Below are 16,294 nucleotides of genomic sequence, written 5' to 3'. Positions count from 1 at the left end.
AACATATTGGCATTAATTTAGCTGATATTGTATGATAAAGGTTTAAAAAAGCCTGTAGTACAATGTACATGCATACATACATATGCTGTTCGTATTTATTAAAAGTAGGGCGGTGTCATGGGAAACAATTGTTTTGCCGTCGTATGACAAATAAAGGACAGTGACAGTAGTCGAATCTGACATATGAGTGACGTTAGAAGTCTGCGGAATATAAAATTTTAGTATGTGTTGAAGTGTGGTGTCAACGTTTGACACTAGAAGGTTAGAAATTGAAACTGGACATGTCTACTCAAAATTGACATTTCTAAAGTTTGTGGTGCATTATACACTCGAGAGTAGTTCACTCCGAGAACCTGCACCGACAAGTGACACTCACAAGAATGACAGTTGACGAGTAGCAGGGGCGGAAATAGCGAAAGGATTGGTTAGCTATATAAACTCAAAACGACCCTTAAAAGCTCTCTTACTCTTATTTTATTTTGGCTCTCAGCTCTCTCGAGATAACGTACCACGATTATCACCCTCAGTATAGTACATACAGGCTGTGATAATAAACGTAGCAATAGTTTTGTGTAAATAAAGATAGTCGAGCAGTATCAGCGCGTATTTTATATCTAGGACTAGTATCCTTGCCGGATTAGAATACTGGTCCCTTCAGTGTGTTCACCTCGTAACGGAAAAATAGATTACCCCGTTAGCACCAACAACACGCCGTGTTACTCCGAATACCATTGGTAAACGCAAACACCTATAAACCCGACAGGTTTGTAAGTGTAATGTGCACCTGGAGTGAACGGGTTCGTTTTGCGTTATAGTTCCCGGTAGACATGCAGGAAGCATCAGTATTCAACCCGACAAAGAAACTGATCCAGTAGATTAAATACGTATTTTTCCTACTCAACCACTTTATTTACACAAGATTAGGATATACACTAATTATCACAGCTTGGTATGTCTAATACTAAGGGTGATGTTGGTTGTATTTTACCTTGAAAGAGCTGAGGACCAAAAGAATTTTTAGGGGGTTGTTTCCCTTTTAAAGGCCAACGACCCCTTTCGGTCCATTCACTACTATTACCCGCCTAGTGAGACTTGCGTGACAGTGTTACTTATCGGTGCAGGTTTACAGAGCGGATGATCTCTCGAGTGATGAACCACAGATTTTTAGTCTCGGTAATATTAGGTCGTGTAGTATGAAATGAGTAGATTCTCGAAATGCCACATTCAACTGCGAATAACTTCACTCTAAATCTATATTTGCACTTGACTTTTTTATGTGGAAAAGGCACATTCTTCCTCTTTCGATCAGAGTTTAAAGTGTTAAAAATTATTGAAAACTTTTATTTTTATAAAAATTTTTGTGCAGCCATGCAAAATAGTGAAATTCGTGTGTTAATGAAATATGAGTTCCACCGTGGAACCACAACAGCTCAGACGGCTCGCAATATTAATGATGTGTTTGGTACTGAAGTCACTTCACAGCAAACAGTATCTCGTTGGTTCATGAAATTTCGTTCTGGCAATTTTGACCTGAACTAACCTGAACAAATGAACCACGTGGACGACCTGAAACTCAAGTGGATAACGATTATCTGAAAGTCGTCGTGGAAGCGAATCCACGTCAAAGTGCAAGCGAATTATCGTTAATATTCAGTGTAACCAAAAAAACAATACTGACTCATTTGGTTGAAATTGGTAAGGTGAAAAAGCTGGACAAGTGGGTACCGCATGAGTTGAGCGACATACAGAAAGAACAACGTCTCGAAGCTTGTGCTTCTTTGTTGTGCCGGTATAATAACGATCCATTTTTGAATCGGATTGTTACTTGTGATGAGAAATGGATCCTATATGACAATACCAGACGTTCATCGCAGTGGTTGGATCAAGATGAACCACCAAAACATTGTGCGAAAAAAAATCTTCATCAAAAGAAGCTTATGGTGTCCGTTTGGTGGTCCAACGCAGGTGTCATCCATCGCAGCTTCATGAAACCTGGTGAATCGATTACGGCTGATGTCTACTGCCGATAACTGACCGAAATGATGAGGCAACTGACGGTTAAGCAGCCAAGATTAGTCAATCGAAGTGCACCGCTATTGTTGCATGACAACGCTCGGCCACACACCGCACAAGTCACCTTGGCCAAGCTACAGGAGTTGGAATTGGAAACTCTTCGTCATCCACCGTATTCACCCGACTTAGCACCCACTGATTACCACTTCTTTCAAAATTTGGATAACTTCTTGGTAGGGAAAACATTCAACTCCGACGAGGCTGTCAAAGCTGCCTTCCAAGAGTTTATCGACTCCCGGCCTGCAGGCTTTTACTGCAGGGGAATCAATGAACTTCCCGTTAAATGGCAGAAGTGTATTGATAATGGTGGTGCATATTTCGATTGACAGTAAAAACATTTCATATGAAAAAAAAATGACTAAAGTTTCAATTCAATTCTACTCATTTCATACTACACGACCTAATATATCTAATTCGGCTTTTGTCACTGCCCATTATTTATATGGGCATGAAAGAATTGATTTCTTCGGCATCTCCCGAAGTTGAATACCACACAGATCTAGACAACATAGGTCCGATCGAGTTAAATTGTGTTATTAAAGTTAAATATTGGAACTTTCGGGAAAATAATTTTAATTTAAATCTACTTGATTTGTACAAGAACAAATAAAATGGGTTTGACACCTTTGTCGTTTAGACCTAACTAGACGTAGAAAACATCGAAATGGAATCTGCAAATGCTGAAGAACTGAAACTCGTATCGATCAGTTCCTAATTTTCAGAATTAACTTCCAGGTGGCGACTCTTTCATAGAAGTGACGAAATGTTATGTGATGCACATTATACAGAGTGTACTCGTATATCATCTGATAGCAGTGAAACAAGTGTTACGTTATATTTCTCAGTTAAAATGATTTTAATAAGTTCTTAGGTTCTGGAACTCGTTTCTGTGAATTAAATCTATATAATACGCTAGAGGTTTTTAGGTATAGCTTGGAGAAGTTCTTCAGGAAATATAATTCATTAGAACCACTCACTTATCTTTTTAATTAATGTCAACTGGTGAAACTTACTACTATTTACATCACAAAGACTATAACTAATTCATTATACTGTAGCTGAAGTAGTTACTAAGTTGCAAAACCACTATTACGCTGTCAGTTTCTTTATTAATTAATTTGCGAATTAATTTGTGAATTTCCTTATGAAGTCTGTTGGTTCTACAAATTCGTAAATAAATTGTCACTCTAATGTCTCATGCTCATAACCGCCAATTGGGAAAAGCGAATATACCACGCGATCAGAATTCGCATTAAACACAGAACTTGTACTCATTAAAGCAAATATCCGCAATAAGCAGTGACATTCATTCATTGTAGCAGGATTATGGTCAAGTATGTTTTAAAAAAATTCCTTTATTTTCTATTCAATTTTTGGAGAGCAGTAGTTATTTGTTATTTACAGATTCCCCTATGGAAATGAGAAAAAGTTACCTTACGCGCTCCTCTTTACCTTAAATCCTACCTAAATATGGAAAAAGGAACAAATCTAGGGTCTGTAAAAAAGGTGCTGGTGGGTTAGAAGCATGTAGGTAGTATTTTATAATTTATCGGCAGAACTGTGATTGCAAGATACCAAAAAATACTTTAAGTAAATACCTAGAATGAAGGATTATGAAGTATGAGAAATTTGAAGTGCTGTTATTATTAGTTCCACCAAAATAACGAAATTTCATATTAAACAAGAACTTATCTCTTAATTTTTTATTTCTCTAGTTCTCACTGCCCTCTATCTTTTAATTCAAATTGAAGCTTACATTTACTGAAATTTATATTTACACGCTCTAACATATGTAGCTCAGAGCTTAGACAAAGAAAACCTCAACAAAAAAGGCAATAATAAATAAATTCACCACAAAGTTAAAATAATTTAAACTTTTTTGCAACGCGGCGGAGAGTTAAAGAGATTCGAATTATTTTTCCGCCTGTTTTGCTTTGAACAATTTCAAAGAATTAAACACATTCGGCAAAATTGAAATTCCCTTGTTTGCGGTTATAATCAGTACTTGTAGTGATTAAATGTTAGTACAATTTTGCTAACGAACCCGAGTCTTCATGATGTCTTTGTGGGATAAATCGTGGAACTACTACGAAACTATTACTTTTTTTGGTAGCCACTGTATACCACCAAAAAACTTCCAACCCTTACTAATCTAATACTTTTGGAATCTACGGATATGCCTGAAAAGCTAAGTAGCATTGATGATGGTAAACAAGTAATTTGTCAGGATGGATCCAGTTTCTTCAATCAAAGTACTCAAGGTGTCCGGGTATAATCTAACCTGCACTAAATTGGAGGATAAATTTATTGCCAAGATTACTCACAAAGCTCTATAAGGGAGCTTTGGAAGAGAAAATATATGGACAATCAAATCATGAGATATCACTACATTTTCATGAGAGAATTTGATGACAAAAGTGATGTTGTAGTGGAGATTTTCTATTCCTATTGAATACTGTATTGACTAATCTAGTTTTCCGGAACATACCAAGGTAATTTAAATGCGTTCTTATACGTTAACTTATATAACTTTTATATAACTTATATAACGTTTAACTTATACGTTATACGTTAAACACGTTCTTATAAAAGCGGCTGCAAGTTTTTAGCTTAGTCCTTGGATCTTGCAAGTTGTATTTTATTTCTGGTCAGCATAGAAGTTGCATTAAACTATAAACGAAATAAATAGTTTATGGATAGATTTCTTTATGGTATGTCTCAAACGTTAAACGAATGCTTTCCCAATTCTTCGTTCCCATTATAGAAAATTTACAATAACATCCTTTCTCTACCAAGCAAATAGAAGTCCTTTGAAATAACATTCGAAAGTAAGCTTGAACAATTCATGTTCGATGTTACTAGAGGAAATGAACTTTTTACTGTTTTTTGAAGAGACCAAAATGTTTCCATTTTGTGTGTTTCAAGAGAAGCTGTTGAGTACTCTAAACTAATAGACGTCAAATGCACTAATCCAGGCATATTATTATCAAGACCTTTGGCAAAGGCTGTTTTTGCCGGATTGTCGCTTCAGCCTATTGTGCTCGAATTATAAAGTGTTCCTCTTGTTCCGAAGAAAGGCGTCTTGGAAGTTTCCCAGTTGTTTCGTAATGCCCTTTAAGGGTCTCTCGTAATCTTTTACTGGCTGCTTTCGGTGTATTTAACAAATTAACTTTAAACCAGCCTGAAATATAACGAGCGTATCGCCCTGTTATTAGCGTTCTAACAAAGGAAGTTTTTGCGTTTGAGGCCTTTCGTTATAACGAAGATTGTCTAAATCTCCTACAATCTAATTCCAAAGAATTCCCGCTAACGTTACGTTATAGAGTTAAGGCTTACTGGAATAGTTGTTTGGATTGCAAATTCCCTCTACAAAGGAAAGACTACAAAGCGATGAAAATTCCTGCTCTGGCTATTGAGAAAATCAAAATAAATGGCCTATGAGTTTCCAGCGATATTCTTTCATCCGCCCTATAAAGAAAATATGTTTCTTGAAGTTTCTACACTTTCGGTTATTGAGAAAGTCTTAAATATCCCTACGGCTGTATATTTTAAAGTTTTCCTTTTGCGTATTGGAAAAAGAGAAATGCGTTGACGTGTAACATTCAAAAATAGATGAAACATTATTACTTTTGAAACGTGAAACTTCCCCGAAATTATTTTTGAGTACCATATTAAGGCATTAAAACGTTATCTTTCCAGGTATACTTACCCTTAGCCAAAGTTTCGATACCCCGGTATCTACATCTTTCCCTTAAGCAGCTTTCACGATTACCCTTTAATACCCAGTGGACCAAGTGACGACAACACATGCAGAAAACCGTCAGAACACTTCTCCTCAATAAATTATTCTAATATTGCATCCAAACGATAAAATATTCAGCCGTCCGCACTGCACTTTCGAGACATTGGGCAATAAATTCCCTAAGTTATATGCAACACAAGAAGTGTTTTATGCCGTAAAACACAGAAGGGGGGCTCGCAGTAGGTACACATACATATATCCATTATACGTGTGCGGGGAGTATCGATTCCAATGAAAGTTTTACTAAAGCCGGCCCCGATTTCCCGCAAAGGACAGGCCGAGATATCTTGTTCACCGGAGAGTTTTGAAACACGGCATCGTTCAAAGTTTGATGGGGGGATGCTGAGAGTTCGTGCCCCATCGCACTCTCAAGGCTGTTTTCCAAAGAAAAATCGGGCATATCGGTACGTGGGGGATCGGGAAGTTAAACGCGAAGAATTTGCTAAATTAATGTTGCATGAACGTATTTTTCGTGTTGGCAAAAATGCTCGCCAAATTGGCCAATTTCTCGTCTAAGTTTATAATCGTGTCCAGTTTCAAAGTTGACCGTCTCTCGTAGACCGCAAGCTCAACAGAGCTTAGGGTTATCAAAGGATTAAACAACTTCCAGCGACACTCCGTGCTTGTATGTGGTTTCTGCTCTGTATTGCTTTGGTTTGCATAGGAAATGCAGGGTAATCTCCCTCAGGACAATCCCAATTAAATAATAAAGCAGCGTGAATTGAGGAATGTAAGGAACCAGAATGCCAATAGAGTTTAAAAGAACATACTGTAAACATATTTTCTGCACATGGTCGAAGAAAATCGAAGAAAATATAGTATATTATGAGTTAAAATATTAATCACTTACTAGTAAATAAATCTAAGAAAATTAAGAATTTTTGCGATTGTATGCCTCATTCCAGCTCTGCGTTTAGTTAATTCGAGCACCCCAGAGATTTGCTTCGAATTTATTGGGTCTCGTCAGTTCGGGTTATCTTGAAGTCAATTAAATGCAGGCAAAAATCGGCAATGTCAACGGAAACTATTTTGGCTCTGCAGGAAAATACTCTATCAGTGTCAGCTCCTGCGTGCTTTAAAACCAAATATTTTAAAAACATGCAATGGTATACGAATTAGTAAGACCTTCTGCTTCTGAAACTTGAGGAATTATGGGACCCGTGTTGAGGCCACGAGAGGTATTACAGCTTGATGGCAACGTGTACAATGAACCAGAAGCAGGCAAGCAAAAATGCCGTGATTAAAAAAAAAAATTTTCTGATTTCATCTGTTGAAGAAATATCTTCAATATTATCTTAAACCGAGAAAACTGTGGGGATATTAAAAAATGCTATTTCAAATTTTTTTTAAGAGACAAGATGTGCACACAAAGTCAGCTTTATTAAGTTATAGAAATTCTCCTTTAAAAGGAACGAGCTCTACACTATCACAGTTATTAAACAGCAGAGTATGCAAGACTGTTGTTGAAGTTGTTGGTGTCTGCTGAAGTATTACAGCCAAGCTTATATGTTGATGTGTTGCCGAGACTTCGAGAAAAAGCGTGATTTAAATTTTAAAAATTATAACAAAAATTCTATAATTCTTGAGCTCTTTGAAATAACTGGATATTCATTTAGGTTTACTCCATTAGATGGATCAAGTAATTGCGAGAACCTAGGTCACGATACTTTCCATGGGATCGGACACCACTTTAGCTTCCTCACTTCGCCACTCATTTTAGAAGTTTAGGGCCAAAAAAGGAGGAATGCATGCTATTTTTTTATTAATTAAATATTTCATTTTCATATTTTCGGAAAGAAACGGTCAGTGGCTTACTAGAAATGATAAGACATTTCTTTCTAAATCGCAATATTTTTTGAGAAAAAATATCTGGATGAAGTTTGAAAAATTATAGAAAACAGATATGGGCAATCCAGACCCGGGTAATTTCTTGAAATTTCACAGTTGAAATTAATATTAAAAATTTGTAGAAAAAAGAATGTAAAAATCAAAATCGTAATTCTAGGAAAGAATCATCTAGAAATTAGGATCAGTAAATACCTATGAACAAAGTTATTTTCAGCTAATGTCAAAGAAGAGTAAAATTTTCTTTGAAACCTGAGAAAATCCTGTGCTTTTAGAAGGAAATTATCAACTTTTTTTATGAAAATAATCATTTAAGCAAAGTTTCCTCTTTTACCATTTAAGCGCGTCCTCAATTAACAATCTCCATTTGACCCCTCCTAATTCAAATTAAAACCCCAAAACAAAGAAGCTTTCAGGGTTCTCCGGGCCTTTAAGGGGTCGTCGTTCGCCATATGCGGGCCGCGAAATGGAACCGTTACTCCTCAGCGACTTCATTTCCTAATCTCATTAGTAAGAATGCGTAAAAAGTAACGATATGGGGGCTCTTCTTTGTCGCTCCAGAAAACTTTCTTTTCCAGCAACTTCATGTGTACTCAATGGCTTGTTTAACTCCGCGCAGACACTGGATGGTTATTGCTAGGAATAAACCTCAAGTTTAACGAAGTCCTGTGTGTTTCTCAGTGGCGTTGCTAAATATGACATCTAATAGAATTTTCTAGGGGGCTCAGCCTCAGCTAAGTAAATACAGTTTCGCAGATTGAAATTAAAGTCCCGGAATATCAGTCGTTTTAATTGGAATCCTGGGACATATCCGGAGTAATAGGGGAAAAGATTAATAATCAATTTTCCAGGAATTTTTGACAAATTTGTCAATTTAGTGGTAATGCGAATTACTGCCGGTTCCTAAGGAAAAATTAATTTGGATTCTAATTGAAAGTCGTGATGATTCAAGTGGAAATGAATCTGATAATTTCCTATCGAAAAGTATATTAGTAAATACAGAACTGTAAATAAGCCTATAAATAATTCCATAAACCGACTGTTTTTTTAGGAAGATTTAAGAGGTAAAATTAACATATGAACAGGTAACATAATTAAGAAGCTTTGAAAATGAACCATATTCCCATCTTTGGTTAACATACCAAACGAGAAAGCGTCAAATTGTTTGTAATTCTATGAGGTTTTATCAAGTTCAAAACTCTTTTTTAAATTTTATCGCTTTCATTACAAACTTGCTTGAAACTGTGTGTAATTTTGTAAGGTAAACCATCAACTTGGAAACTCTCATTACTAAGTTTGCCGTTAATATAAAAAAAATTTAAATGCCTTAAACTTTTTCCACAGACTAGAAGTTCTTGGATTTTCAGTCTTAGACGGTAAGACGAAAAACTCTTAAAGTCGATTCAAATACATCAGTCTCATCATAGAACCGAACTATCCGTCATAAAAAAATCCTTTAATTAAAATGTGATAGCAGTGCTTATATTTATCATACGCCGAAGAGTTTCAAGTCGACGGGCTTCGATCAGTCTCAGGTCCTGTTAATTAATATTCTCAGTAATTATTCAGTTTTGCCTGAAGCGCACTGGACGAGAGTATCTACTAGTAAGTGAATAAAAGCAAAATGAATGACGAGAGATTGATAAAAATGTGTTAGGAAACATAATATTTTATGTAATCTCTTGCATACCAAATATACATACAGATATTAATTATAAAAATAACAGGCGGAAGGAAATCGGAGAAGAAATAAGCCCTTATAGCTAAGAATGAGTGTGCATAAACGAATATGACGAATCAGTCAAAAAAACGTTTATGATCGAACTGTATCGATTCGGCGCTGGAACTACGACGGGATTAATGTATTTGAATCGAGATTTAAGTTATCAGGCACTCTCTAATGTTTATTATCTTCTTCAGAGTGACGAAATCATAACCATAAGAATTTGAGCTATGGAAGTATACAATGGAATTTATTGCTATTGTTTTCACTTGAATCCAAGTCTCTGAGAGACAAGGGAACAGTGATTGTAGATTGATGGAGACTACTAGTGCATGATCAGTATCATGCTGATGTTGGTCATCTTATAAATTTTGAAAATATTGGAATATTAGATAAATAACGTAATAATCATAAAATAATGTTCTTGTAAATGGCGGAAATTGCAGCTAAAGTTAAGTCGGTCAAGGAAAAAAAAACGATGTAAATGACCTAAGCACTATCTACGCAAAAATTTATACATGCAAAAAATACAAAAAGATACAGCTCGATGGCAATTGGCGTAAATCCACTCTCTCCTCATTTGACTCATTAAGGTTTTAATTATTAGTAATTTGCAATCGTTAACATCAACAATATCTTAGATCCCTTTGTCTAGTGCCATTCTTCTTCTCTAAATTAAAGTAGATTTTGGTACTATCGCTTTCTTGTTGTCTTTCCATTGAGCACTCAAAAAGAAGATAGTTGAAATTCTTCAACAAACCAGTATGAATTAGATATGATAAAGACAGAAAATTGCATTTATTTAGACTCTTGAAGGTCTACTGCATTTACGACTTTTTCGGTGTTTCAGTGGAAATAATGTAACTATAATGACATTTTTAAAAGTTTTTTTAAAGTTTTATTTTTCTTTTAAATTTTAATTAAACTTAAAATTTAATATGTGCGACATGGTCAATATTCCCGTTGCTCTTTAGGGACTTGCCTTCAAGTTAAAACATTAGCAGCAAGTTTCATTGCTTTCTTTAGAAAACCAGGAAGAGTTCAACTTGATATATGACCATGTAAGGAAGGTTAAATATCAAATTGGATTCTTTCTGGAAATTTAGTGAGATGATATATTAAATTGTAATGTCATGTTATGAAGGTACAATAAAACTTGAACATTTCTAAAAAAAATCTGTTATTTTGCTGCGTAAAACATTATTTATATTTATATATTATATTATCTCAAAAGATCTATAAGCCAATATTTTCCAGTTACATTGAAATCGCCAAAACAATATATAGTTTAGAGAGTTATGAAGGAACGGAGTGTGCTAATAATTAATTGAAGATTGAAATTCCTGGAAATTTGAATCAAATTGTAAAGCAACACCACAGCGCAGTGCTAATCTACGTAAACCTGAAGCAAATTTAAGCGAAATCAATGCCCCTGTAACCTTTTTAAATCCCTTTGTTGGGTTTACCCTTAATTTCATTTAAAGAGGGTTAGACCTCTCAGATAGTTACGATCTAATAAAACAAGAACAACAATAAAAGAAGCAAACAGAACAAGTTTAATCCAATTTAAGGAGAACGTAAGGTTTGCTGTTGAGGTTACTCGTCCTCGGTGACCCATCGGGTTAAGCAAATACGAAATTGGAAAGTCTTTAAAACGAAAGCAATTGTCCAGTTATTAACTTTTGTTGAAATTTTCATTGCTGTGTTATGATTCGTTTTATACCTTAATTATATCATACCATGGAATATGGATTTAGGAAGAAGAAAATGTATGATTTTGTGCCGAGTTGCCGAGTATTGGTGCAGTAACTCAATAAAGTAAATAAAGTTAAAATATTTCTAATTACTATTGCCATGGTGGCTATACTATACCCAATATATAATATAATTAAGCATTTACATTATAATATAAAAAAGTAATAGAAAAGTACTCTGAAAAATAAATTAATCGCACCTTCATACCTTCTTGAGAGTTACCAAGCACGGGCAGAAGGTTTAATTAAAGCCGCTAACACTCCAGAAAACTAATTAAATCTGGAAACCCGCCTTCTGCGCGAAGCCACCACACCGTCTATTTCAACTTTATGAAGAGAATCATTCCTAATATTTGGTAAGAAAAATAGATTAATTACCTTAATTTACAGAAAGATCCCCGCATTCGAGACAAGATTAATAATTAAAAGCCCCGATAAGACTGAGGAACCGGGTCCAAACAGAATTCGGGGATAAAATTTACGTTGAAAGTAAATTAGTATAAATTGTGTTGTTTTATTTCTTTCCATGTTCTTTGAGTGCTTTATTGGATCGTAAACATCACGGCGAGGTTCAGTCTTGTTTAAATTAAACTGAAAGCCTTTGAGAATAAGAGGAATTATTTAAATTAGTCATTGGGGAATTTTCTATTTCGGTGTGCAAACGTCGACTATCTACCCTCAGTCAACCGAGCAATCCAGTAAACACGTGAATGAATAAGAAAAATTGCTCTCAACAATATCAACGACACGAATTAGCATAATCTGCTTTATCTTTTTTACATTCTTTTTGTGTTTTATTGGATCGTAAATGTTACGGGGGTTTAAGTTTATTTAAATGGGCCCAGAAACGTTCCGAACAAACACGACGGGAATATCTAAATTTTTTGCTCCCAGAGCTCAGGCCACGAACTCTGTCTCGTCAGGTTTTTCAGACAACCAGAAAAGTGAAATTATGACTAAGCTAATATTGAACCAAGTTTTTTAGCAATATTTAATATTACGTTAAACGTAATAGATATTTGTAATTTATGGACAGACCCAAATTCATGTTTCAAGGTCCCTGCAGATATATCTTCTGGAAATTATATATTTATATATTCACATTTAAGTACAGTGCATCGGCAATTTATTACTCCCTCTGTCCCAAATTATGGTATACAAAACAAATGAATTCATATTTTTTTACATTACTAATTATCTTTTAAAAGTATGTAATTTACATAAAATAGGTCCACTTATTAGGTTATTCGAAATTTCGAGCTATGGAAAGAGCCTCTTCATTACACATTATTGACACTGGTAAGCGTCCTTCACGGCGAAGTTTTTTTTTGTTCATGTGTTGAATTTTGTAATTATTGTCCCCTCTAGCTATCAAAGTAGACTCCATACACTTTTGAAGAGTCAAGAAAACATGATCTAATTCGTCTGTACTTCACGCATGGAAAGCATTTTGCATACATTCGATTAATTCGTCGATAGTTTTTGGAGATTCTTGAAGCTAGAGCGATTGAATCGAATTGAAGAACCCAAGATCCAAAACATTTAAGTCTGGACTATTTGGTAGCTGTGATTGGAACTGAATATTCCATCCATCTTTTGATTCTTTAGTCAGTAGAACTTCATCATTATCACGTACATGTGGTTTGGCATTGTCTTGTTGAATATATACGGGTTTTAGTTTATGTTCCATTGGAAACTTAGATCTAATATGTTTAGTTACTAAGGATCCTTTTTTTTTTGGTTCTTGCTGTTTCGTTTGATCGGCTCTTGATAAACAAAGGATCAAATTCCGATCTTTCTGTCAAGATACTGTTTTTTAGCATAATCAAAACGCTGTCTGACCATTGCAGCCGTGTACATAACTTTGGTAATAAAACGCTTACTTTTACAAGATCTCTGAGGTTCTTGCTCATCAAACAAGACATAATAAGATCGTTTACTTTGAGTCAGGTAAAACCATTTTTCATCAATATGTACATAATCATACATATCTTCAAAAATCCATTTGGCTTCACCTTTGATAAGCAAAATTTTATTCGAGCTAATTTGTTTTGTTCTGTTAGCAATGATTTTACTGTTGATGTTATTTATTTCAACTGTGTGCCTTCTTTAAAGATGCGAAAAATAATTGATCTTGGAATGTTTGATAAAAAAGTTAAACTACGGATTGTACTGCGAAGATTGAACGGGATATTCCCGATCTTGTCCAAATTTTCTGAGTAATTTTTGCATTTTCGACCACATTTTTCTTTTTTTTTAGACGAAACATCTGCACAAGAAGATCTATTATCATATTGCTCTTTAGCCTTTTGCCAAATACGGGACACACTTAATCGAGTAACGTCGAATTCTGGTGCAGCTTCGTTAATAGTACCGCGGCTCAGTTTGTTCCCTACTTTATACTACAGTAAGAAGTGTAAAATTCTATTACGATGGTTATAAGTCAGTTGCTTAGTTTTTCGGTCTTTTCTAACATATATAGAAATATTTTGAATTTTCGTATTTCCCATATTTGTTTCTTAACCGGTGTGGTTTTGATTTTATGTCTTTTACACTTTTTTTAAAGTAATTATGGCAAATTGTCAAAATTTCTTTAGAGCATCCTACTATTTAAATATTAGGTATAGCATTGTTTTTCAAGATGGAATAATTAAAACCCGTTAAGTTTATTAAACTTCAATAATCGAAGAATTTTAAAGAAATGTATACCATAATTTGGGACAGGAGTTTTTAATTTCAGTCTGTCCGAACCTAACAAATTATAAAATATGTCTACACCTAATAAAATATCAATTTGCTTTGGTTCATTAAATTGTTCGTCCGTTAAATTAACATTTTTTTGAAATCTGAAGCACTGATCCAGAGACTTTAAACAAAGTTAATTTTTAATAAGAATTGTCAAAACCAAAAACCATAATCTGACTTCAAATTCGTTATATCTGCATTTTATCTTCGCGTGCATTCGTTGATTAATTTTTATGACAACTTGACTGAGACTTGATAAGGAAAGATTGATTTTTTGGACACTTAAATTTTTTATTTTATAAAGGTTTTCGCTTTTTAAATTTCATTGGCTTTTGCAATTAAGCGTTGCATTGCATTTATGCCAATTTGTTTCCTCATTTGTGATTAAAATAGTTGCAGTGAACAATAATGTTTCTATCTAGAACACGCAAGGATAATGTGGTATCCTGGTCGGTTGCCAATGTTGTACACTATTTACATTCTCCGTACTATTCACCAGCTACGCTCTGTCATGGATTAGGTACCACTCGATGATTCGTGTTTATGTAGAAATAACGAAGGGGCATTGTTGGCGTGATTATCAGGGTTTTCAACGCGTTCACCCCATAGATGTTTTTCAATCTATATCGATGGTTAGAGATTTTCTCATTTTTCCAAATAAGAAATGTTTGAAACTTTATTAAGGAAATTTCTCAGGAATCTGAAGACTCCTTTTTAATTCCTATATAAACTTTAAGTATTTTATTCATCAGTTATCTACCATTATCTAGTTTTTCATGCAGGAAATTTACTAGAATGGGTAAGAAGAGGCTTTCGTGTATATACATTTTTTAAACGATTTTCTACTTTTTCAAGTACGGAAATCTACTAGTATTTAGAGAAAAAGACTTTCAGGGATAAGAAAATATCCTCTGTTTAGCTCGTGGTAAATCTTGAGAGAGAACAGGCAAATCGTTAAAGAATATTGCTTCTACTCTATCCCGGAACTGAATTTATTTTTGATGATATTGAAATGTTTCCTTGTCTGAGGGAATGGAAAAAATTTACCGGGGGACATTGGAGAATTTTCTCCACAGTGTGAATTTATCTGCGATTTTTCTTGGATTTAGTGTAAATTCAAGACGGATTATGGTCGCCGTTACCAAGAGTTGGAATGCGTTCACTTCATGGACGTTTTTCGAAGTTTAACATAGTATTATGCTTTTGATCGCACTTTTTATAACTATTTCACCTGTATTTCTGTTTCAGATGTCCCATCCGTAAACAACTACTACACAGTTTCTGTTTTCGGATTTCATTATATTGTATTTTTATATCATTCATAGTTATATGAAATAAACGCATAGATGGATAAAATTATTCTGGATATAAATATAACATTTTCTGTAAAATTTTCCAATTAAAGAATATGAATATAGTAGTATAATTTTTAAACTAATGGCATTTGTTTTCTTTCCTGACCTTTCTTTTCGGTTCTGTCTTGGTCGTGCTTATGTGACTGAAAAGTTCGGAAATTGCGAACAGCTTCAAATACAAAACACTCATTAGTTCAAAAATTGAACCCACTGGTCAATGATGGACGACTTAGTGTTACACTGCTTTCATTCCCACTCACGATTAGTACAGTCAAGTTTGCTTATTATCATCGGGCTTAACAAGGCATTACACGTATCTGTAAGCAATTTAAACTTTTCTAATGCTGCTTTATGTTATTTAACGGCATCAATAAGATTCTTAATATTTACAGCTAATTCCTTAGTCGCGTTTGGTAAATTGAAAAGTACATTTTTCACGTGAAAATCAACCACTCCCTTTTCATTTTCGCATCGTTTCTGCAGCAACTTTAAAGCGATTGAGTTATTATGATGAGTTGAATTATCGGACATTATGTCAAGAGAATTCACGAGTTTCAGTGCATCGCCCTTACAGCATAATTTCAAATAAGACAATTTTCCCGTTTCCCTTAAATCGATTCTGTTTTGCACTAACAAGTTAAAAGTATTTTTGACAAAAAATGAAGGAAAAAGAGTTTGAATTTTGTCAAATTCACTGAAGTTCTTTATACTCTTGAGGCGAATTTCGCATTGAAAGGTTTCTTTATTATCTAGTATATTCCGAAGCAGGTACTGTTTAAAATGAGACAAATGTTCATTTAGCACTCTGCGAATATGCCAAAGTCTTCAGAATAAATTACTACCGTTTAGAGACTCCATTCAGCAGGGTTCCATACTCGATCTATTCGGGGATATTTCTTTTATACCGTTCAAAGGCATTTCCAGCTAATATCGATACCGTAACGTTCAATAAACAAATACATTCACAAAGATTCAGAAATACGAGTTTTGCTGCTAA

At 34.5% G+C, this 16,294-nt stretch overlaps 2 protein-coding genes across 2 annotated transcripts in view; both read right to left on the bottom strand.

The window, feature by feature from the left end:
- Miox (Myo-inositol oxygenase) overlaps positions 1 to 16,294 on the bottom strand; it is an 80,271-nt gene that overhangs the window by 61,425 nt on the left and 2,552 nt on the right. The window lies entirely within an intron of this gene.
- Positions 1 to 16,294, bottom strand: part of LOC136415046 (serine/threonine-protein kinase Nek2-like) — a 48,081-nt gene that overhangs the window by 31,589 nt on the left and 198 nt on the right. The window lies entirely within an intron of this gene.

Source organism: Euwallacea similis, chromosome 19 (assembly GCF_039881205.1).
Source record: "Euwallacea similis isolate ESF13 chromosome 19, ESF131.1, whole genome shotgun sequence".
In the NCBI taxonomy this organism is placed as follows: domain Eukaryota; kingdom Metazoa; phylum Arthropoda; class Insecta; order Coleoptera; family Curculionidae; genus Euwallacea; species Euwallacea similis.
Note: the sequence above shows the minus strand (reverse complement) of the source record. Positions and strands in the feature narration are given on the sequence as shown.